This window comes from Zootermopsis nevadensis, unplaced genomic scaffold (genome assembly GCF_977971745.1).
Source record: "Zootermopsis nevadensis isolate Lab colony 2312 unplaced genomic scaffold, Znev_1.0 Znev_ptg000011l, whole genome shotgun sequence".
Lineage (NCBI taxonomy): Eukaryota > Metazoa > Arthropoda > Insecta > Blattodea > Termopsidae > Zootermopsis > Zootermopsis nevadensis.
Genome location: NW_028259143.1, coordinates 7,611,567 through 7,637,729, shown reverse-complemented (window position 1 = coordinate 7,637,729; position 26,163 = coordinate 7,611,567). Strand labels below are relative to the sequence as shown.

Sequence of the window (26,163 nt, the reverse complement as noted above, 5' to 3'; positions counted from 1 at the left end):
GTGTATATGTTGAAAATAAGTAACTATAATTCACTGTTTCTTTTAACTTCATTGTCACACTTTCAACCTGTAAATTACCCTCCCAATATGAAAATTTTTATTTCAATAGATTACTACATATAAGTACTGCCTAATCTTAACAAACAATCCCGACCCAAATAGAACGTAATTTGTTAGAATAGTCTATTTTTGTGCGTTCTTTACACGAATTGCATAAAATAAATGACGGATATAAAATGTTTATTAATTTTGTCATATTTAATTTCATGAAATATTTTATTTTATCTGTTTTTCATCAACTGAAGTGTTTCCGTTTTATTCGCTACAAGTAGTTATTACTTCAATATCTGATCCTTAATACTAAATATCGGAAAATAAAGAAAGGATTTGTTAATATAAAAATAAATAGAACAGTGTTTTAGTTCTGTTTTACGCTGGCGGTTCTTTCATTTTAACGGACTATTTAAAAATGGCGTCCAAATTTTTTCCGTCGCAGTGTTGTGCGACAGTAAGAACATTTAAGGTTAGACTAGCTTTGGTTATGCAACTTAAATATGTGTTGTCTTATTTCTTTAGCGACTTAGTGGCATTCTGCCTGTAACTGACATAACAAACGCTATCGTAACCGGAAGTAGAATTTTCTTTAACACCGCTAAGACTTTTCTTTCGACGCCATGTTTGGCTCGCCATTTAGTACGTAGGCGTGACTATTAAGCTACAATTTAATTTCAAGTTTTCATTAAAAAATCTATCTTCAAGCTGATCTCTTTCATTCGACCTTTCCTTTAATAATTTTGTGTGAAACTTTCAATCACCGCCTGCGTGCTGTACGTCCTTCCCATAACAGTCTGATTGGTTTTACCACCGTCATAATACTAGAAGAAAGGCGCATTTAACGTATCTTCTGGATGATGTAAACACGGCTTCCTCCTTTATGCTGTGTTTAATATCCGTCCATGAAAGCTGCCTCGGAAATTCGATTTCCTTGCAATTTATCTCACGGGGGACTGAAGGTGTAACATTGTGTGATGCTCCGTGTTTATCAAGAAATCGTTGAATTGTGTGGAACAATGGAAGTGACAGTTTTAATGGACCGAAATAATTATTGTTTCCGTCATTCTCCAGTAGCGGTGAGTACCTTGTTGTGCGTGGCTGCAGAGTATCAGGCGACACGGCCAGCAGTAGTTGACAGTTGTGGTTGTGGTCAGCTGGTGAAACGCGTGTCTGTCCCTAGTTAGTACATAGACATGGCGCATGGTGGCGTTAGTGTTGGTACCCGGGATTCCCCACACGTCATAAGCAGGAAATTTCTTGAACCAGATGAGTGATTATCAAAATGACTCTGTCCCATTTTGTTAAATCTACGCAGTCATCCATATCTTGCACTGTACTTTCTCAATTCGTCTCCTTTTTTAAGAGGGCAGTGTCTTACCTCGTATTTCGTTATTATTAACCCTATAAAGCCCACCTGCTTTAGCAATAAGTAACTCTTCATTTTGTATTTATGGGCTTCCACATTCTGACTGTAGACCAGATATTTCCTTAAACAGCGTTAACGAGTTGATCTTTGTAATGGCGAAGTTCGGTGTTTTCCTTGCAAAAAGGATTGAATTCTTAAATAACATTTAGACGATTTTTAGCTTCAAACGGTAACAGTAGGTATTTTATATTTGCTGTTCTTTACTATAAAACTATAAAACCGATACACTTACATTTACTATAACTGGGAAGTGACACTAACTCCACTTAAAAGACTCCATTTGTTTCGAAGCAACTGTTAAAACGAGCGGACACTTACCGGTTGCGTTCCTAAGGATGGAAGTTGGTATCTGTTGACAAATGACGTTTCATATTTTAAGCCCACTAAAACTGTCACCTGTCAGATAAGTGAATCTGGCGGATTTCGTCTGTCAAGCATGGGCTTTCCTGTCTATTCTTCCAGCTGCTCACAGAACATGCAGCAAGTTAGTTTGGAGATTGGTAGTTGGGAAATCACAGTAAAAACTTGGCTGAATATTATCTTCAATAGCATCTTAAAAATACCGCTTATGGTTTTAGATTAACGTTTGAATCCGAAGCTCTTCAAAACATTACTTAAGAACTCAGTCCGTACCGAAAAGGAAACAAAATACTTCACTATTGTAAAGATTGTCTGGTTACTGCTGTTTAAGGAAATAATTCATGTTTACAGTGAGGATCATACAAAACTCAAAAATACAAAATTAAGAGTTTCTGATTATTAACTACTCTGCTTCCTTCTACATCCTTTCATTATTCATTAATTATTCAGCATTATATAGTGAAGTCTACTAAAGGAATCGTATAAAATGTTTTTGCCTGATTATTATTTGCTGTTAAAATATCTTGAGCCTCATGGGATAATATTAATTAATGTATTTTTATAAACATTGTAATGGTAAAATTGTTAAGGGATTCTGAGCCTTATGGGATAATATTTATGACTCGTTGTGTTTAACGCTTTAGATTTTTCTTCATCCTAATGTGACAATTTGCTGGTTTGCTAATTAAAGCACCGGAAAATTAATAATGTCTCCGTGATTATATCAGAGCCAGTCGACGGAATTTCATATACGTTTAAACATATAGTATGCCGTAATAGGTCTCAGTGCTCCAATAACTTTTAATTTCATGCCGTTAATAGTATCAGTATAATTTATTGTGCAACCTTTTCTCTGGCGGAAGCGACGTGTAATACGGGGTCATGGAATTTGGTTTCCTTTTAGAACTTCGACAAGTATAAACTTTGGTTGTAGCAGCTTTTGTTTGAGCTAAAACAACATTAGTCTACTACAAAATAAACACACAAAACATGGCGACGGTGCGAAACTTCGAGGTTCTATCTAACAAGGTAATATAGTGGGAATTTGTATTTCAGAAATTATTCGCATAATTTTTCCCTAAATCGTGTTAATACTCTGTAATTTTTGATATCCCAAGCAAATGCAATGCAAATATGAAAGCATGCTCACAAGTTCTTCCCATATCAATTTTATTGTTCCCGTTTATTGTGATTTTTAATTTTTGAGTGTTTTTGTTTTACGTATTACACCTTTCTTTCAGCATTTGTGTAAAACTTTGGAAGTTTAACTCCAGTCAGAGACACGATATAGGGGTGTACATCTACTGATTCCGACACGTGGTGAGGAATCGCAATCCAGTAAAGCGTCTAATACCCTAATACAATAAAATAGAATCGTGAACACGTGTGTGTCTGCTCATGATACGCTGAGACAGAGCCTTGCTTGTCTTTCCATTTGAATCCTGGTTTTTTTTTTCTTTCTTACACCGTATATGGGTTGGGAACCAATTCTTCTCGAGACGGCTAAAGCCAAACCAAACACCAACAAAGCACCAAAGCGTCAGTGTCTCATCACCACAATCCATCTGCTTGGGAATTGTCTCTCGTTGCTTTACTTTGATGGCCCGGACAAGATGTTTTATGTTGGGAATTCGCTGGTCTGTCGTGGGAGATTTCAGGTTCTCATAGTGACGAATATCAAAATGGTTGTCTCTGGATTGTTGCGCCGTTAAATCTGGTAGAAGTTCAATGATGGGTCTTATCGCCCTGATGATGGAAGTAGCAAGCAAAATAAAACGTCACTAAAATTATACCAGACTAAAATGTCATATAATCTAGAAGACAGCTATCTTCAAGACCAATGTAGTGTGTATTCATGATTATATTTTACGCTAAATACAGGTACTATGTTATATGTCACCAATACAACGCCAGGAAAGTAAACTCTTTAATGCCACTTAATGGTATACAGATTTTCATTCGTAAGAACAGTGTACTTACAGCAAATAAATCCTTGCTCGGAAACTCTCTCCTTCCTCGTTTCTTCCGACGTTCTGAAGCTCCGTTTTCTTAAAGACGTAGCTTTATTAGGTCGGTCACTTCGTGGACTTACGTCTTCCCACTTCGTCAGTCGACGACTGAGAATAACAATGCAGCACGCGTGGAGTTCATGCAGTTCTAATTACAGCTTCGAAAGTTTCTGTTTTAGAACACGGATAAGTGCAGCGGTATGCAGTACAAAGACGGATGAGTCGAGACGTGTCGTGAATAACCATCTTCTACCCTTACCACCTTTTATTTTCAGGGCGCGTCTTTGAGTATGAAATATCGTTAAGTATTGGCTACCGAGGTGAGTAATACAGAGATTATTACGTCATACATGGTTCGTATTGTCGCTGAGGGATTCTGTCAAGCTGTCAAGTTATCAACAGCGTGTCGCTGATTCATTTCTTTGTCGTTTGCTTACTTCCTTTGAAATATTTCTCGTTTTTTTCTAACTACGGAACATTTAACGTTGTCTTATTATTATTATTCCTATTCAAGGCTTGAGTTGGTTGATCCGTTCCGAGTCTGAAGGGATTGTCTCCATCAACTTCATGGACACCCAATATTCCGTCTTCCAGTATTTTTGCCACCGCAGGCGTTCGGAAGCATTATTTCTACATGATCATGTCATTTCTTGTAGTATTCTCGTATTTGTTCCAAAATTCTATGTTTAGTTTTTTATTGCATCTTCACTTCTCATTTTATATTTTAGTGAAACCCCCAACATGGATCCCAAATATCTAATTTCTTAGAGAAATATTCCGGACGGATGCAATGGACGACAATTAAAATATTGTAACATAATTTATTACGACTTCTTAGTGATAGTAACAATAATAGGTCATAAATCGCCACTGGAATTTCTTTTAAAAGTCAGTGAATCCAAACGGTGTCACAACAAAAAGGACATCAACATCTTTACCGCCCGTGAAAATCACAAATCTCACGGAATATAATAATTGACAACCGGGTAATCAGAAATTAGTTACGACTTTAAGTTACATTGCAGGTGAATACAAGGGAAATACAGATTTATGCTTTCCTTTTACATTTTTTAGGCTATACTTCAGCTAAATTGATTTGAAACACAGCTAAAAGTCTATAGTCGTTTTACTGATACTGAATCACTTTTCAAAACATCATGCGTACTTCTAAAAATATTTCACTCTGGATCTTTAAACTCAAAGAAGGTCTTTAATAGTCTGTGGAAATCGTGTACTAGATGGTTACAGCGTCGTACATTTCTTGTAAGCAGGAAACAGGAAAGTTCATATTATAATTGCATTATGTTCACTCCACTTGGTCGAAGTGTTTGAATACGTGTGGTGGCACAAGGAGAAGCTTGTTGTTTAACTTCATAATAGCCCTGTTGAACTTTATACACGAAGACATGTTCGTGGTACTTTGTTCTCACTTCTGTCCATTCTGGGTGCCTGTAGTATCCTGTGGTTTTATCTGCGATTCGATCATTATACGCATTCGCGAATGAGATAAATGATAAACAGTGATATTCAAGCTTATTATATTTCTAGAAGTTCTGTAAGCAAAGTAAAATAATTAATTGATCCATCTGTATTTTATAGATGTCGTTACAATTTTGTATTGGGGGATTACACTGAAAGGTATCGGTGGAATTAATTTTGATTCGTACCGGTTTAGTATAATCCGAGATTTACAGAAAGCTGAAACTTTTGTATACCATCTCCTTCACTTGATCTGAAATATACCCTCATTGATTTTATCACTGACACACGGTAAATAACAAGGCTAACAGATTAACATGAACGCACTGACCTGCCACCATCTTTGAATTGCTAATGTTTCCGATTGTCAGAGGAATTGAGCCTAGTCTTTAAGGAGAAAAATACATCTTGAGAAGCGAAGAGTCATTCTACTGGTAAAATAGGCTTTGTCTTTATGGAAACTAAAGCTGCTTTACCGTGTTCCAATGACCCCGCCACTGATTCCTAATCTGAGCCACATTAATCCAATTTACCTCAACACCGTATTTGTTTCATATACAATGTAATATTCACCCATTTGTGTATAGATCTTCTTAATGATCTCTTTCATAAATTTTTTGACTAAAACTATGGAATGTATTAGATTAAAAGTTAATCTTTTATAAGCTAATGGTAATTACATGTACCGCCTGCTTCTACGTTCAGTGACTTTACATTTTGTCCATGTCTTGCATTGTGTGGGTTTTGTATTATCTTCAGAGTACACGGAGATTGTTTACTTAAACACCGTTAACAAATTGACCTTTGTAATGGTGAGGTGTAGTGTTTTATTTGCTGTACGGACTCCATGTTTAAATATTATTTAGATGAGCCTCTGCTCTGAAGATTCGAACTTACACTTTATTTATTTGACGTTTAGTTTTTAAAATGTGTGACTGGAAAGGTTATATGTAAAGTCATGATAATATAGGTACATACAAAAAAGTTTTTCACTTTTAACTTTGTATATTTCCTCTCCCCCCCCCCCCCCTCACACACAAGGTTTAAATCTGTATGTACCATAAAGACAATTGCTTACTGTTAATTTCTCAGTACGTTGGAATGTCGCATCCATATTTGTGATTTTCTTAGAATAAGTTGATGTGTGTTGCCTGTCTTTTGGCCCATTTGACTTTCCTAGAAGAGGAATGCGTTGTGCTTTTTGCCGTTTTACTCTAAGAATGCAGCCTGATCGACGCATTCAGATTGGAATTTTGAAATAATTTGGACATAGATCTCTTTTGTCCTGTAATTCTCTCTGGGAAGGAGAGAACGGTTGTTCACAAGGGAAAACGCTGAGTGTAGTTGAAATTACAGGGAAAAGCAAAATACGCCTAGAGGAAGGGAAAGATGAAGAGTGCAGAGGGAGGAAAAAATCGGGTGGTAGGAACGAAGTTCTTGAGTTGTGGCTGCATGAAGTCAAGTACTCGTGGAGCGAACAAGTTTTTACCCCCACCCCCCAATGACTCCCTCGTCGACCAACCGCCTGTAACCCCTCAGCAAACCGTACTGGTGAATGAATATTCAGCTTCATAGTCATTCGAGTGATGGCAGTTTTCGTTACCAGATGTCAGTGAGATTTTGGACGCTGCATTACATTAACAAAATAACGACAAGGTAAAGTTAATGTTGTGTCTGATGCACTAGATCACGGTGAATCCTTGCTTACACAACCCACTCGCTTATTTCCCTTTGAGAGAACCTCGTTACTTATTTAGTAGGTAGCTGGGTGGGGCCTAGAACTGATATTGTTAATTTTATTTTTCGCGGTATCCATTTTAAAGCTTGATCCCTCCAACGTTATCCCCGGGGGTTAAATGACCGAATCGTGACACTGACCTTTCACTCGCATCTAGTGCAGGGACTGAATGAGGGGAGTTTTATCTACAGTCCTCCATACGTCTTTATGTAGCGGTCCTTAAGGGCAGGGAAACTTAACCTTTTTATTCAAAGTGCTCGACCGTACGAGGCACTGCAGCTCGCAAGTGGACGTCGGTCATGCCTTTAGCTGCAGGAACTCTGCGGATCGATTCATCGGGACTTTTTTCTTGTTCCAGTCATGTTGGTAAGCTTGCTGTATAGTTACCATGTTGTAGGATAATGTCCGAAAGCAGGTTAAAAGCATTTCCTCCCATGGCCGTTGTCGATTAATGCGTAATATCACCGAAGTTATCATTAATCTAGAAAGGAAATGTGTATTAGAATATGCTAGTATAATGAACAAGTCCATTTGCGTGTTCCATGATAGTCTCATCGATTTCAGTGTATAAAAGTGACTTTCTGGTACAATAAATGACATACTACAGATTCCAGGAAAACCTGGATGGAAGAGGCCACATGTTAGGCGTAGATGTAGATGGGAGAATGATATTAAAATGCGTTAAAGACGTAGGATGTCAGGGTTTGGACGGGATTTATCTGCGACATTGAGGTTCTCACAACGGTTAGTATGAAAATGACTGCCTTCTCGGTTAATGCGCCCAACCTAGAAGACAGCAGTTCTTTTACATTTATCTGCCTCGGGACATGGACCAGTGTCTGGCTGTAGGAACACGGGAATAAACATTCAGAATATAACTTGTAAAAGGCGAGCAAATTTGTATGCAGATAAGCGACCATTAGCTTATACCGAAGGACTCCGCTGCCTTTCCTAAACTTAATATCAGCCTCTCAAGTCTAAGGATCGGTCATATCGAATCATGACAGAATTAACTGTACTGGCCTGTCGGTTCATTCAATTTATCGGCAGAGTTCTCTTTACGAAATGAAATGTGAGAAATACGCGCTTTCGGTTTTTGTAATATTTTTACAGATGACTGTGTTAATTTATAGAACTGAAGTTGTTTTAAACTTGGTAGAATTACGTGAAGTACGTCTTTTGTCTCTAGCAGTTAGATTACTGCAATGTATTTGACAGTTTTCCTTTTTCTCTTCTGGTTGAAATGAGCATTGTGTAGCATTGTAAGTGGCTGTACAATGGTTCCTCCACTCGAGTGCAGTCGTGCCGAAGTGGCTGAGTCTAATAACCAAGAGGTTTGTGGCAGATATTTCCCATTCACGTTCTAGAAACATTGGGTGTGATCGAATGTAGAGGTCTCTACTTTCCTCACATTGGTGCCAAACACACATTTAATCAGAGGGAATTTGTAGGAATATGGAAATCTCGAAACGATATACAGAAGTAATTAATTTTGAAAACATGTAATTTTATAAATAAATTCTGATAACTTCTAATATTCAATTCTTTCTTATTAATACACTTTACAGACTATATAAATAATGGGCATTACAAGCAGTTGCAAAGACGAATTAGTATTCAAAATATTATACGTTTTACAGCGTTAGTTAACTGTCACACAGATGAAGGAAACAATAAATTTGAATATAGTACACACTTAAAAAGTTTGGTCAGAAGTAACATTTTAAATTCTTAATATTATCCTGTATCTTCCAAATTATATTTCCCCTTCATATTTGTCAACTGCAAGGGACTATGTATTACACATGTAGCGAAAAATCGTTGTTAAATAATATAATCATTAAATTATTGAAGTATCGTTTTTAATTCTTTCTCCACGATTAATCTTACAAAATATCTCAGTTCTGCAGAGCGGTTGTTATGCAAACATTAACTTTTGCCCGATAATCAGAAGTTACACAACAGCCAATTATTTCGTCTCTGTCTACGATCTCCAGAGGAATGCATGAGTGCGTCATACCGGTCTAATAAACATGAACGCATTGCTTTTCAGGCGGCCCCAGCCTAGTCACGCATCTCGTTGTATTATACAAGACATTCTAGGCGTACAGAAGCTGGGTAATCCAATTCCAAATTGGACGTGTAATGACAAACTTTAACTGATTCTCTCATATCTCCTTTAAATACCATTCCTGATTGTGCTAAGTCCCAAAGGATTTGCACAGTCTCCCACGTTCTCATTTTGTTATGACAAATTTTAATACTTGGATTATTTCAGGTTCTCACGGCGATGAATATGAAGCTGGTTGTCTTCTGGGTTGTTGTGCCGTGTAATCTGGTAGACGTTCAAAACTACTCAGACTTTTTGCTGCCCCCATCATCAGAGCGAACTCATCAGATGGAGGCAGCAAACACCACTGAAACGTCGGTAAATGTCTAACAGACTACACGGCGCAACAACCCAGAAGACACCCAGCTTCATATTTTAGTACTTTATTTAATATAAGCAGAAATTCCTTACATAACGTATATTTTGAAGTAACAGCCCTTATAATTTGAACCAAGACATCAAAACAATAGGTGAAGAAATAGAATGATTTTAGAATCACTATTAAACTGCAGTTATGAGATGCATACCAAATTTCGTATCAATCTTTCACTGGATATAGCATATTTACATTAATACTCCATGAAATATATTTATATTTTTAATATAAATGTATCTCATATAATTGTGACCATTCTTATAAAATTAATTAAGTGATTTCTGGTCATATCTGTTAGTTTATAAAATAATTTAACGAAACTAGGATAATTACTTTGTCCCAAGATTCCCCATGGGTTTACATCGCCATTTGTAAGAGTGTAATTACGGTCCTTAGTAATATTTTGAACAAATAACCGCACAACTTTTAACTTAATAAAAACTTGTGTAATGTGTTATGCAAGGAATTTATTTATGTTCTTTTTTTGCAGGTAAGTTGAGTGACCTGACTGTATTTTGGACAAGAGTTTTATAGCCAGTTGCTCTGTTTCTGGTGATGTGAGTACCTCATCAAGTTAATCTCTTTTGATTAATTTTTATTGGTATTTTTTCTTCTTTATGAATTCTTATACATGTTAGTCAGTCTCCGAATAAAATTAAACACATATCTTTCAAAGTGTATGACACGTCGAAAATTATGTATAAAATTAATGTAAGGATACTGTTTATGAATGTGTGTGTGCTGTAAAGTTCTCATTACCTACAACAGATGGCGTAATTTTAGAAGTGTTGCACCATTAGGAAACTTTCAGAATTACTTATTAAGGAGGTAAAGATGCGAAATGGATAAAAGAAAGGAGAATGTTGAATAAGAGATGAAGATGCAAAAGAAGTAAGGCGGTTTCTGTTGATTTTCGACAAAGCTCTTCCCACTAATAGACACTATTTAAGAATTACGTTACCACATGTCTATAACTCGGAAGTACTAAACAATATTAAACAACACAAAATTTTGTGGTTGTTATATGTTTTTACATGAATGATCTTACTGACCAATAATAAATTCAATTTAATCGTCTCTTAGATTTCGAAATTGTGTTTTCAAGGAATAGAAGCAGTGTGGCGACACCATGTCGCATGTGTATGATATTTTTTTAGTAAATGCAGCAGTCTATCTCGATACGATAGTAGTGATCAAGCTGTTAAATAATTCCCAATTTGCTGTGGAACCCGTAGGTTTATTGTCGTCTTTACAAAGTTCACCATTGGGCCCAATCTTGAGCCACATTCAAACCCTCTGAAGCATTCGTGTGTCTTCGAACATGTTCACAAACCGGTCTCTTATGCTGAGGTTTCCTGGCCAAAATTTTGTATATATTTCTCATTTATCCGATGAAAACATATATTCGGCGCTTTTCATAATTAAAACAAGAGTTTATAAATACCGCAATAAGCCGTAGCCGAAAGTTATGGTCTATATGCACAGTTAAGAACCATTTCTGTACATTTAACCAAGAAGTGATTGGAACTTGATTTCTCGTGACACTGACCTTGAAACTGCAAGTGCTTTCGTTTAGGATAGTCTTTAGGGTTAATAAAATCTTGGTTAAAATCGTGCAGTAAAGGAAGAAAAACAAGAAGTAAGCTTATTTCAACTCGTTTAGATCTGCTTGATGCTACTGTGGTGATTGCTTTCATCCTCTTAAATCTGCTGGGAATGCTGCGGGCATAAATGACTCAAGACGCCTGCTCATAGTTCGTGGATGCGGATTTAATTTGTAACAATTTAACAAATCTGTTGTTACCTAAGAGGATTTTGCAGTGGCACTGTTCTAACTGCGGTTACAAAGACAGAATCCACCCTCTTGCCACATTCTCGTTGACAAAGATGTCTTAGTAGCTCTCAGGATATTGGAAATGTGTGTTTGTACTAAAACAGAGAAATTCAGAGACGTTCAAGTAGAAGTTGAGGCAACAAAACGAGACGGAAACGATGACTAACGTGGATGACACGAAGGACGAATGTTTAATTTTATAATCAAGGCTGTTATTTAGAAAACTTTGGTGCTAAATAAATTTAGATTTAAAATACTTGGAATTAACTATAACAAATGAGAATCGCATTCGTGAAGAAAGTAAGAAAATAATTAATTCCTTTCCTCAATCTAAATCCTAAACGTTAAATTGCTATTTGCTGCATAAACACACTTACATTTAACAGTTGTTCCGCATTTTGTGTGGCTCACATGAAGGCCTTGAAGATGGCTGTCTTCTGGGCTGCTGCACCGTTTATTCTGGTAGAAGTCTACCGACGTTTCAGAGGTGCTTTGCCTCCGTCATGAGGTCGATGAGTACCCAGCAGACAGCGAATTTCATACTCACCGTCTTGAGAGCCTCATATCTCACATAGATAAGAATGTTTGCGAACTATTTCCCAAGTCCAATATTTGTACTTTACAGAGAGGTAGTAACAGTAGAATTTAAATAATCACATAAAAATAGTTTTATAACGTGTACCCTTCGCCAATAATTATTACGGTCTTCGAATTAAGGAGGATAACAAGCTTGTGTGATAATTGACATGCATAAACATGTTAGAAGATTGTAAGGAGCAGACCATTTGGGAAACCTATTAAAATAGTTCTTTCATAAAGAGGATATTGACTTCTTGAGGTTAGGATCTAATGGAACGCTATTTTTAACATTGTAATCTTGGATTTCACAAATCAGCTTGATTGCTCAAAATTAGAATATTCGTGAAAAGGTCTTTAATCCGGTTTTGCATTCATATATCCGGTAACGCGTTCGCAAAGCGTTACTTAGTTCCATTGATGGTCTCATTCGCTGGCTTTCTGTTATGTGCCCTGCTGCAAAGGCCTCCTTGGTCTGCATTAAACTTCATCCATGTTTGTTTCACTCTTACACAAGTTCTTTCTTTATCATGTTTATTTAAAACAAAAAAGAAAGACTTCGCGTGTTTTGATGTTTCTTGCAGACGTTTTGTTACATAATGTCACATAATGATTAATGAACAATTTAATTCTGAAATAATGATAGCAGTTTGTTGTAATACTGTACCTAGAATAATATCAAAGCAAACCGCACCGTATTTCCTATATATATGTGTGTGTGTGTGTGTGTGTGTGTGTGTGTGTGTGTGTGTGTGTGTGGGCGTTCTGCAAAGACATGAACGCTAATGAAAATAATTCAGTTCCGTTAAATTCCTTTACTAGGGTGTTTGACAAATCAAAGGGCTTATAACAGGTAACATTAATGAACATAAAACAAATGAAAACTAAATTAACTCACACATTTATCTGAACACATACTCATGTCGAGGAAGTGACCTCAAAGGACACATTGTTTGTGATGAAAATTTCCAAACATGTGCGTATTATTTGTAACAATGACACATCTATCTGATTCACAAATAAGGGTGTGTACGTTAAAAATTACGATGACTTGCTTTTTTAATATAGAGGATTTTTATTTTTCCAAAGCAAAAAAAAAGTCAAGTCTTTAACGTTTACGATACAGTATTCGTCAATGAATATAAAATTCTTAATCAAGTAAGTAGATTTTGCGTTATGGCAGTATACCGTCCCACTAAGCTCATTTGGTTAGGTGTCTTTTGGGCAAAATATATCGACCAATTGCAATTTTCGGTACGTGTACTGCCCTCGCCTGATTTTGCCTCTTTTGAATTTCTCGTGCTCCGGAAACTAAAATTCTATTTAAAACGGTTTCATTCTAAGTAACATGAATAGGGAAGATGGCTGGCTTCTGGATGTAGAGGTTCTTACTGCCTCCATCATCAGGGCGATCATGAATATGTCTGTATTTGAAGCAGTGTGACATCGGTGCTGAAAGAACTTTCGAAAAACGATTTCCTTCCATTAATGCTTTCAAGATTAACTTACTCAATAGAAGTCTGTGACAACATGATCCTGTACATATTCAGTCCTGTTATTTATCGTCGCTCGTATTATGATTCAAACTGAAGTAGCGTAAGACAATTAAGCAACATGAATTGGGCATTATTTCGAAGCAACATTGATTCATATTGATTCAAGATTGTTATCATGATTATCAATTGGTGTTTCAGGACTCTTGATTACTGCTCCTACTTTTAGGGTTCCCTCTGGCGGGTAGTGAGGAAAGCGTGATACTTAAAAAATCACCTTGAAGTTTTCGTTCAATATTCCTTAATGGAAACTAATTGCGCAGTTCCATTTCAGTGTATATTACATAGTACCCACCTTAATACGATGCCTGTTTTACAGTCATTTTTTGTTTCCCATGTCGAGTATGAGCACAGCTGAGGAAGTTTGACATATTATTTTATGGGTTTTCCCCGTTATTGATACTTCTGGTTGCATTCTGATAGTATGTCACTTGTTAATTACTGAAATAGCTGGCATTAATTTCAATTTGATATTAAAGAGCAAATTATAGTAAAGTTTATAATCTTTGCTATGTACGTCGTTCGACGTCGTATGTCAGTGGGCCTAGTTGATACTACAGCGTGTCATTCGATAAACCATAAAACGAAACATTTGTGTTTGTATGCATGTTTTTCTTTAAATTCCAGTACACTGCACGGTATGCAAGGTTTTAAGATCATAAACCGAAAGCAGAGGGAATTTGTATCTTTGAATTTTTTATCAGAAAGTTACGAATTCTTTCCAAACATTAGGATGACGCGCATCGCAAGTTTATTCGAGTGACGTGGCTAGGTGTGTCTTAGTTCCTGGAAGAGGTAAGGTCTCCAGCAAGTTGACTTAAGCATAATGCATTAGAACAACGATTTATTTCTGCTGTTTCCGTTCCATTGTTCGCGACAAAGGGAAATTGGAATGGTACGAACGTTCCACCCTGTGCACGTAGCAAAGACAGGAAGACGGAAGGACGGACGTGGACTCTGAACCCTCTCGATGCCGTGAATCTGTAATTCAGCCTTGTGTCCTCGTTACACGACAGAAGATGTCTCCTGGCTGTGTTACGGATGTGTCAACAAGAGGTCGGAATTCGATTCTGTGCCAGGCCCATTCTATGAGGATAGCAACTCAACAGATGTTACTGAGGGTCGTGATAGACCTTTCTGCACGCCTGGTTCGTGCTAGAAAGTTACTGTTTTCGAATATCTCCTCCAGGACACCCGTTATCATAGCTGAAAATTCTCGTGGTTCTCCTCAATCGGCAAATTATGGGTTTAAAATAAATATTTGATCTGAATTAATTTATTACGAATATTCGGACAAGGACGTATGTTAAATCTTGATATGGCATACTGAGAAATAATTTAAAAGTTTCCTGTTTTCAAAATGAATGCCTCGCATTGCGATAAAACGTCCTTACAGTTTTTTTTCTTTTTTGCGTCTGTTTTCCGGAAGGTAATTTATTTCGACTCTCATCTTGCGACATTTAAACGATGACATAGTGCATATACCACGCGCTACCAATCTGTGCGCTTTGTCTACGTACCAGATGTTGGGTAGAAGGAAAATAAACACGTACTATATGAACCAAAAACATTGTCGACCCAGGAAAAGATACAGAAGCTACAAAATATTCACGCTGGGAAATAATGTTTAAAGTACGAACTATATATGCATGTAAGATTTGAGGTTTTCACAGCGGTGAGTATGAAGATTTCTGTCTTCTGGGTTGTAGTCTGGTCGATGTTAACCAATGTTTCAGAGGTCATACTGCCTCCATCATCAGGTCGATGAGTATGAAGATTTCTGTCTTCTGAGTTGTTGCGCTGTGTAGTCTGGTAGATGTTTACCAACGTTTCAGAGATCATACTGCCTCCGTCATCAGAGTATGAAGATTTCTGTCTTCTGGGTTGTTGCGCTGTGTAGTTTGGTCGATGTTTACCAACGTTTCAGAGGTCATACTGCCTCCGTCATCAGGGCGATGAAGATTTCTGTCTTCTTGGTTGTTGCGCTGTGTAGTCTGTTCGATGTTAGCCAACGTTTCAGAGGTCATACTGCCTCCGTCATCAGGGCGATTCTTAGTATGAAGATTTCTGTCTTCTGGGTTGTTGCGCTGTGTAGTCTGGTCGATGTTTACCAACGTTTCAGAGGTCATACTGCCTCCGTCATCAGGGCGATGAAGATTTCTGTCTTCTGGGTTGTTGCGCTGTGTAGTCTGGTCGATGTTAACCAACGTTTCAGAGGTCATACTGCCTTCGTCATCCGGGCGATGAAGATTTCTGTCTTCTGGGTTGTTGCGCTGTGTAGTCTGGTCGATGTTAGCCAACGTTTCAGAGGTCATACTGCCTCCGTCATCAGGGCGATTCTTAGTATGAAGATTTCTGTCTTCTGGATTGTTGCGCTGTGTAGTCTGGTCGATGTTAACCAACGTTTCAGAGGTCATACTCGCCCAAATGACGGAGGCAGTATGACCTCTGAAACGTTGGTTAACATCGACCAGACTACACAGCGCAACAACCCAGAAGACAGAAATCTTCAAACTCGTACAAGTTTAATAACCAAATTACTCCAATAGGTTGAGATGGGACACGTAAGCCCTAAATGGATCAGAAGATCCAAACCTAATGCAAATAAATAATGTATAAGGGAAGATCGTGTCTCGGAAATTACTGACTGTCTGTTGTGTGGGGCTGGCTGTATGGCCAGTTGATGTCTTGCCTAATTGACTCTTGAATAATTGGTGGTTATCTGGCTGGCTGACTATTTGCTGGACTGGCTGTTTGTTTGGATGACTGAGTGGATATCTCTGACTGACCAAGTCGTAGACTGGTTGTCTTTATCGGTCGGTGGTAGGCTATTCGGGTGACGAGTTGTTTAGCTGACTGCTCTGGCCAATTTACTTTCTCACTGACTGGCTGTCTTACTGTTGGCTCTGTGAGAATTAAATCTCGAAACAGAATTAATGTCTGTGCTTCCTTCAACCTCCAGAGCAAGTTGAAAGCAGAAGGAAGAGACCTGTTTTGAGAGCGGTGTGTCTGGGCCAGTGTTTGCCCGTCGCGGGCTGTTAGAGTAAGTCCGTGATCGATGGTATCAGAGCAGCAAAACGTGAAATGGCGGCTACTACTTCGTAAAGCTGCAACTGAGAGGACAGGACAAATGAGAAAGGCAGATTCTGTTCGCGAGAGTGACCCCGATTTGCGAGCGAAATGTGTCTCAGTTCTGTGGAGACGTGTTAGCCGACTGTTCGAAAAATGCATTCCAAAAAATATGCGACTGCAGAATTTTCTTCGATTACAATAGAAGCTGAGTTTTTATACATGTAGTCAAATGAATTCGTGATTTCATGATTCTTTTTACGTGCTTAGATAAGTTTTATTTTCAAAATTATTATTTAAGACACACTCATACGTTAGTTTGGTTCATGAAGATTACGAAGTATTTACTTTAAACATGTCATTTATATGAAAATATGAACGATCTAAGAAAATTCGATGGATGGATACCTGTCAGCCAGCCAGTGGTCATGTCTCCTTACCATACAGTGTTTACAAGAGCCTACCGCGAGGCAGTCATATCAGCCAGATGAATTCAGTTTACATTCCACTACGCCCTAGTTCTCCCCTTACTTTCGCTCAGGCTTCCAAGTACTCTCCAGTTTTTCCAACAAAATTTTTTATGCGTTTCTCGTCTTCTCATGTCGCTTCATGTCGTGGTTTATAAAACGCGGGGATTTTTAAGCAAATACCACAGCTTTAGGCTTAGGATTTCAAATAAGTTTGCCTCATAGAGTTATGAATTTTTATGGTAGTCTCTAAGTTAGGTTTTCCTTCCGTGAATACCCAATTAGCATCAAGCATCAATTATACAGATACTGTGATGGGCATTCCTCACTGTCTGAGGATGTACTGGGACATTATGAAGTTAGCAGCCATAGCTCAGACGCCTGTCGTGAAGCCAGAAACAGATCCGTGGACACCCTTCAACGACATACGTTTGTAAACAACTGCTCACGGGCAACTAAAGCAAGAAGGGACATTTTCAATTTCCAATTACCGGTAGACACAGCAGGTAGGGCTGCGTGTTGTAGGAGTTGTTTGGGGTGGAGAACTGCCTGTTACCGGATATTGCTCCGTCACTTGGATGAACAAAATCATATAGGGTTTCAATTTGCTACTGGCCGGGCTGTGTGCAGAGCGCCGCGGGTGATCGTTATGTGAAGTGTCTACGCGGCACATGTATACAAGTCTTGTGCCATTATCAGTGGATACGCATACGCATACAACCAGTTTTCGTTCGAGTGCGTCGTAGCTCAAATCCTGACACCTGATCACTCCGGTCTTCATATCAGACAATCGCGTTCACTAATCGTCACTCCACGGATTGCCAAGAGATTTCGTGTTGCTTATCGGACCCGTGGAATCGTTACCGTGGTTATGACAGCCCTGCACTGGATTCTATCCTGAGCCTTATGGACTTACTCCAAGTTTTTTTAACTGTAATTTAAGTCTATCTTCCCAGGTTGTTTATTCTCTTCAGATATCCCAAGTAAAACTTTCTTTACATTTATATTTACAGTTTGGGCGACTTGGTTCCACCCATGTTGACCTTGACTTAATTGACCTATGCTTGTATATTATTGTCGAACTTTTGAGGTTATGTAATAGTAGTACATACGTGTATGAAATTACACATGGTATCAGATAGTTCTTTGTATCATTGTGTATATATTGCATAAATGTAATTCCAAAACCATTTATTACGATATTTATTCGAATACCAAGTACGGTGATCATATTCTTGCTGCTATTCTGTGGCGTGCTTGAACTCTGAACACTTTTTCAGATATCACATATTTTTAAAACATATGAGCAGAATGGCGAATCTCAGTTGTTTGTGATAATTATAATATTGGGTGTTTGCTATGATTTATTAATTTTATTACGCGAATTTAGGCAGAAACAGAAATTTTAAGTTTGTGTATACAGAGTTTAACTTTTGAATTAAATGCGTAATGAGTCTAAACGTTTCACTGACTGCTTTCTGATATCTCCTTTCGGATTTCCTGATCTTTCGTAATACAACGTATCTAATAATGTTAGACGAACGCAAGAAATAGGAGAATATAATTGCTCATTTTTTGTGCTGTCTCTATGCACAGTTTCTGATTTCGTACCTCTGTAATTACATTTTCCTTAATTGAGGAACTGCTGCTCTTGTTGGAAGGTAAAAACCTTTAGGAAGCAAATAAATGGATCCTTAGAAGTGATTATGATGTGGAGATGTTGAGCCAAGACCTTTTGACGTATAGCTCGCGGGCATATTTACGCACAGGAATTATTCCCGATAGGACAGAATATTACTTATATATGCATGTATATATACTTCTTAGTTTGTCCTTGCTGTAGGAATTGGTGATGAAAAATTCTGTAGACATGCCACTTTCAAGGTTTCAAAAACACGGAATGTTTGAGTATTTTTTATTTCGTCCCCAACAGCAAGTTTTAACATACCATGGGTTTCCTTACAAGTTTTACCTAGATCTAGATCTATAGAGTGCTTGATGCACATCAGTTGAACCTTAAATTCTGTCTTTTGTTAAATATGAGCATCATAGATGTCACTATGCACAACCTTGTTTTACGACGCTTTCCTTTCGGTGACTCAACAACAGCAAATTATTCAACAGATTATGTTTTACCATCTTATAGCAGGGAAACTCTGTATCAGCTAATGTAGTCACATTGTAGCCAGTCCGGACTGTTTTGATCACACCTCATGTAGAAAAAATAACATTTAAATTATCTGTTGCTCGTAATTTTATGTATTTGAAAATGGATCGGGGTTTTAAAATGTTGCACAAAACTGTCTGTAACAGAGAATGTTTTTCGGAATTATAAGCTATTATTTGTGGTAGATACATTTATTATAACTATCAAAATATTTGCAATTAAACAACATAAAATATTGTTGTCCAAAACTGTACTTTTATGTAAAAGAGTAAACGTTGCAATGTATGGAATGATAGTTGTGTGGGTGTTGACTGACAGGAAAATATAACAAACAAGAGGTGCGGTAATATCGGTTTTTTATTTCTATCTTACCTCCCCTGCGTGCTATATGTCTCATGCATATAATTCTCATTTGTTTGATCATTCTGATAGTATATTATGATTTTAACAAATTAGATAACTCCACAGTGTATATTTTCCCAAACGTCTCGTTATTTTCATTCTCTTGGGTACAAACATTTTTGTCGGTATATTTAACTCATACATCCTCAACTCATGTGAGATTTCGGGTTATTACTGCAGCGAACATGTCACGAATGTCATCATAAAGACGATAACTCATCGACCTGACTATAGACATAAGCGCCTCTGAAACGTCGGTCAATTTCTACGAGACTACATGGCGCAACATCACAGACGACAGGCTTCTTCATCTCAGTCTCTGTTCCTCCCGTTTGACAGGGACCAAATTTGAAACCCGTAATTATAAAATACGGGGTAGAATTGTCTTCTGACAGGGTCAGTAGGGAAATGTTGCTATCCCCTGCTCTCGGAAGTCATTATTTCCAGGTGCGTCTTAGTAAGTTATTGGAGGTAGAACTACATTCGGTTTTCCAATTACTCTGTTCCACCCTCAGCGAAGAGGGCAGTCGACGAAATTGACCCTGAATAACTCCACCTGACCTGACTCCTGTATACAAGCTCGCCATCCAGTTGACTACGTCATCTCTCAGGTCACGTACAGACAGCTGTAAAAATATGTTTTAAGCTAGCTCCAAACGGATTGGCTGGTAGTTGGTGGGCTTTGGACGCCGGTTACTAATCACAGGATCCAACACAAATTCTGTCTTGAGTACCGACAATTTTGTTGTCATCCTTTGTCATTACTTTATATTCTAAACATGTGTTTTGAAAATTCTACAACTTTCAAATCATGAAAGCCATTATTCGTTTTAGGCGCGTTTGCAACCAAGTTGATGATCAGCTATCAACTTCTCAATAACTACTCTTTTCCATGGAGTTCAACAAATAATTATGGTAGTTATTAATCTCACTAGCATTATCTTACCGGTACTTACGTCCACATTTCTGTCGTGTAGGACTTAAAGTGTTCTATTTTACAGCTCTGTGCATAATTACACTAGTTGATACAAAATCTTCAAGAGATGCGTGTAACGAATTGACTCTCTTTGATAAATTTTTAAGACAGAATTTGTTAAAGGTTTGTTTGAAACTGACCACGACTTTCTGGCACATCGTTTCCAACACACAGCCATATACATTTCAAAACAAAACATTAACATACTAAAGTAACTCCATTTGTCAGAATGCTTCCTGTGAGGACAAGGGGCCGCCAGTTGGTCAAGCAAGTTCCCTTCTGTTTAAAGTCAGCGAGGTTCATTGCCGACAGTCGACTTCATTCTGAGTCATTTGAAATCAGTCCATGGCCTCACACCCAGTTCCTGCAAGATCCATCTTAATATCATCCTCCCATATACTCTAACTCTACCAAATATAGACTAAAATGCATATGTATTTTTCGTCACTTCCACACGCTCTATATGTCCCACTTATCTGATCCCAGCTAATTTTATCGCTAAATGCAAATATATTGTATAAATCCGAGTGTAAAACCTGGTAGCAGCCTTCTGAATATCTACAAGTATCAAGTAGGCAAACGTCTTTGCTTAAAGACAATTATGAGTTAACGCCCAGTTGGTTTCACCGTAGGCTGGTCAGCCTTTCCATGGATATTAATTTCAGCAATGCCTGCCGTTCACGGTCGGCGGAAGCGTGGCGTGCTAGCTTACTAATTGGCCGTGTGGAGGACACACAAGAACGTTTCGTCTCTCTCTGTTCTTCCCTTCACAACGAGGTGAGAATTAAGTTCAGGGTGTATTAACACGAGAGGCAGGTGCTGATAATGATGGCTTCTGTGCGCAATCTGCCACAGCGATAGTCGTATCCTACAGCTCAGAATTGGTACAACTGTGGAGGATGTTTGGTGTTTGAGACTTCGTTTATTGAAAAACATGCCAACCGATCTGGAAATATTGCGTTGAAGTGTGGTTAATCTTCAGCCAAGATAGTCTTCTAATCGTCGGTCGGATATCCACATTCACCAAAAGAGTACGATATGAAATTAAGGTTATAAAACACGTTAGGTTGAGACCGGCAAGGCTTACAGCATGATTGAGGGAGATAAAAAATGAATACTAAATTATTATTATATTTTGAATGTAAAATCTGTTCGATTTACATATAATTCATTATTGTATGTAATTATTTTGGCTGAAAAATCATGTGGAAGCAACATATAACTATCGCAGTTTTAAAAGATTTCTGCCAGGCGAAAGGCATCAGAAGGGGTTCGGCACTTTTAAAATAATTACTTTTTTATGTTGGGCCCAATTAAGCGAGCATATGATCGGTCTACAGCTCCAAAAATATGTAATAATTAATGTAAGAGTCTAAATCCTTTGTCGGTTTAATCAGACGGGACTATTTCGTCACCACCTAATGTCTATTCCATGTGATGTTATGAAAAAGTTTGATATAAATATGATACATTATCCTTAGGTTTTCGCTGCTGGAGGTCGGTGTGTAGCTTTAGCTTTCAGGTATAGGCAGCGTCGAATATTGAAAATTGTCCAAAGTTTCGGCATACACTGCAGTTTCCATCTTAAGGGTGAATATGGCAATTTCACTGTTTACCGGAACGTTAGATAATTCTCGACATTCGACGTCGTCTGTACCAGACAGCCAAAGTTATTCGTATTTGATACAGTTATTGAACACAGACATTTACTACTCTTAATATTTTCAGTCCATCTCTGGGACTTGGTGACGTCTGCTTTGGACTTTTGCGTACATCCAAGTGTGCTGCTATTTTATAAGCACAATTTCTACGTATGTGTTACCTGTACCGAAATAACTTCGAACGTAATTTATCCACATGTTATTATCGATTGTTTCCAAGACAATAACGAGGAACGGAAGGTCGTATTACCAATTCAGAGCACCAAATAACCTGCTTCTATGCCGTAGCAGGTGTTAACAGTAAATAAGATACAAGCAGATCTAATGTGCATTCCAGGGTCCAGACGGGTTACAGGTTTGTCCATTACCGGAGTGAGAAGATTTTTGAGCAAAAGAAGCAGATGATCATGTTTGCCCTTTCGTTCTCTGTGGATGTATTAATTTCTTTGTTTGTGATTGACTGAGTCTGTCTAATGAACGTAGCTTTGTTAAAAATCTAGGTTAATTAGCGTTAAATTGTAAGACGATTTCTGAATGATGAATTTCAAGTGATGTGGAAGGAAGTGACCGTGTATTGTTTCAAGGTACTGTACCAGAATTTGCCTGAAGGGACTGAAGAAAACTAGGAAAGTTTTTTCAGGCTAGCGTGTCTCCGGGCCGAAATGGAACCCGGAGAACCTGGAATACGAATCGTAAATTCTTACTGTTCAATCGCAGCTTTAAATCGTTTGTATTTATCTCCAACTACGTCTTGTAGATAAAGTGACGGCGTCTTGTGAAGGCGGTAATGAACTTTGAGTTACGTAAAGGTGAGGGACTTCTTGACCAGCTGAGCATTATCAGCGTCTCTATAAGAACTCTGCTCCATGGGTTACAGAAAGTGGTTGGGGCAAAGAGATTCGTGTGTTGTATCGGATGTTCTGAAAGGTACTTTCTCCGTTACCCTGTCACTGCTTTCTTCAGCCTAAACTTTGTTTTCAGAGCTTTCAATATTTGTTCTTTGCTCACAGTGGAAGATTAAGTCTCTCTTCTCTTTCCTCCCGCTACGACTAAGTACAGGGAAACAAACGTTGCCAAGCATGGAATAATTTCTTAAAGTACCACTTTCGCATAAGGAATAGGAAGTGATATTGAAATAAGATATGTTGAAATTCCTATCAATTCTTAACACTTGACCGCCCTCAAGAATTCGATTATCGGCCATTTTAAGACTCAAAAGATGATCGAGACGTTTCTGCCTGTCACAGTTATCGAATACAGAGTAGGTACATCCCCTCAATATTCCGTTCTCTGCCTCAGGAGAAGAGGTTAGCATCAGGTCTGCCATCCTTACGGTCTATAAACACCCTGATCCAATATGCTGTCAGATTCACTCACTACGAATATCGGGCCCAGACCGCTGTCAATCTGGATATCGATATTTTCCGCATCATCGCGTGAATTGGTCCGGGGGGGGGGGGGGTGTTAAGGAAAAACCGCTTGGCAATCTTTCAGCAGTGTTCCGACCTCATAATTGTTCTTAAGTGACCTTTCAAGTTATCTGAAATATGAATAAAAGCCTTGGCTCTTACGTCCTTACTCCTTCAGAGGATCTTTCCTTGCCAAGATCGAAATGCGAAAAGGAAAATATTGCTCATCGGTTTGTCGAAGTGTGTCGTTTAAGGTGAAGTTACACATAGAGAATGAATTAAATTGGATCGTGTCTTGTTTCTTACTTTTAATTTCATTACTTTAGTGAAACTGGGTAAAGAGTACAGATTGTATAACTCCTCAACATGCAATTGTCCCCACATTCCTAGCATTTATTCAGCGTGAGAGCCTAGTATCCTTGTTGACGCTGTGTTCACAAACACCCTCAATGTGTGTTCTTTCTTGGGAATGTGAAACACCGGGCTTCACGTTCTCACGATACAACACATTTTGCATTAGAAGGGGGGTATGGAACATGGAAATGCAATAGTAATAGGTAGACTTGTTCTTTTGCTTAAATCTTTTCGATATTTTGTGAATATAATTTTAATTTGTAATCTACGTCACCGAATATTGAAATTTGCCACATTTTAGAAACATTTATTTGTCATTTCTATAATATGATTTTGTTACGCGACCTGTATTTGTTTCGCGTGAGATGTAACGTTTTCTGATAAATTCTGTGAGGTTTCCTTGCCGGTTTCATTAATACAAAAATAATTTACTAGGCATGATTGAAGTGACTAAGGAAATGAATACATTGGTTGTAATTAATGAGAAATCTTCGCTATTTCTTCAAGATGTCCAGTGTGAATTAATTGTGAATTAGTTTTTTTTGTTCTGTTTGTTCTTCACTTGTTATGTGGTTGTATATTGTTATATTCACGAATGGACTAAATCTGTGCGTAATTTCTTTGTTGAGTCTTGCAAAGTTAATATAATTGTATTTTAAACATAGTTTTTCTTCGTTTGTGTGATTATTTGTAGTCTGTGCACCAATATCGACTTTTTCTCATCCCAAAGGAAATTAGTGAGCTTTGGAAAATGAAACCCTGTCAAAAATGTAATATTTTTTTAGTTGTATATCAATCTGAGATCAAGGAATGTCAGATAGAGGAGAAATGTATCTACGCACGAGGCAGATGAGATGGACAAGAAATTTGCCGGGAAACATGAATGCATAAGGCCACTTACAGACTTGGCATAGATGGGAGGAAAATATCATATTATTTAAATGACATGTGTCCGTTGTCATGGTTATTTTTAAATGTTTTGATGAAGAAAATTATGCATCTGATTTGTCTAGCATTTTTGAGAGTCCACAGATAAGTTATCATTTCTCGTCTACTTCCGATCGAATAGTCGCGCGCAGCTTAAAACCAAGCTGAAATCTCACGACACGACAAACTGAGTGCGTTATTACCCCCATTCACAGCTGTAAATTGCTTCCACCTCACATTGACCACTCAACTCCTTTCCTTTGCTACATTGTTTCGTCTTTCTTCCGTCTCTTCCGTCTCGTTTTTCCCATTACTCTTTGAAACTCCATCAGACATCTGTCCTCTATTCCCATTTTTTCCCTCGCCTAGATGTGGCATCTCCTTTGCTTTCTTCCCGTAAGATAAGGTACCATTTCTTGTTCATAGCCTCAAACTGCAGAATTTACTTCCCCACTTTGTCTTACGAACTCTGTTCTTGTCATTTGAGTAATTAACTGAAGTCATCAGGTTTCACTAACCGCGTAGGTTGATCTTAACCATCGCATCAACAATGTCTACCGATCGATTTCCGAACCAGATTCTTCTAAACCACTTTACTCAGTTATTTGAAGAGAAGTGTGAAGTATCTTGCGAACAGTAGCGGCGTAAGGGAGTTTTATGTATTATTTTCTTAAATTTTTTGAACTAGTTCGCATAACCCAAGAAAAAAGAAAAATATATGAAAATAAAATTGCAATGTTGATGGCCACACTTACATATTTATAGGTTACGAAAACCTGACTGCAGTAAAACAGGGCAGTGGCAGAATACTAGCAGCTGAGATGAACATTTTACTCAGGGTTGAAACCTGCAGAAACTTGACACATTTTGCAATGATGTTAGATTTGACCGACAGATGTAATCGATATAAGAATAAATAATGAAATTCAGGAGTATCGACTTTACTGAATAACTATAATTTCCCCTAAGCTGCAAAAAAATAAAATCTCAAGTGTAAATAAATCAGGAGGCCCGAGGAAAAGTGGAGTGACGTTGCCAGTCAGAATGGGCGGTGATTACGATGAGTTTGAATGAAGAATAAGAGGAAAGCTCGAACATGAAATTGGCCGGGATGTAAGTTAATTTAGAAGTGTATTCAAAAGTCTTTGTGTGGTAAAGTACAGGCCTTTTTAAGGAAATATTGCAAATATAATTTTAAAAGTAATTTATGCCTCCA

At 37.9% G+C, this 26,163-nt stretch overlaps 1 protein-coding gene across 16 annotated transcripts in view; it reads left to right on the top strand.

Annotated features, from left to right (window-relative positions):
* Positions 1 to 26,163, top strand: part of cpo (RNA-binding protein) — a 456,673-nt gene that overhangs the window by 320,868 nt on the left and 109,642 nt on the right. Inside the window, exon 1 of one of the 16 annotated variants that reach the window (XM_087347208.1) lies at positions 6,916 to 6,984. The exons of the other annotated variants lie outside the window; for them this stretch is intronic. The gene's annotated coding sequence lies outside the window, so the exon portion shown is untranslated. Of the gene's footprint in view, positions 1 to 6,915; positions 6,985 to 26,163 lie in introns of those variants that run through there. 16 annotated transcript variants of the gene reach the window in all.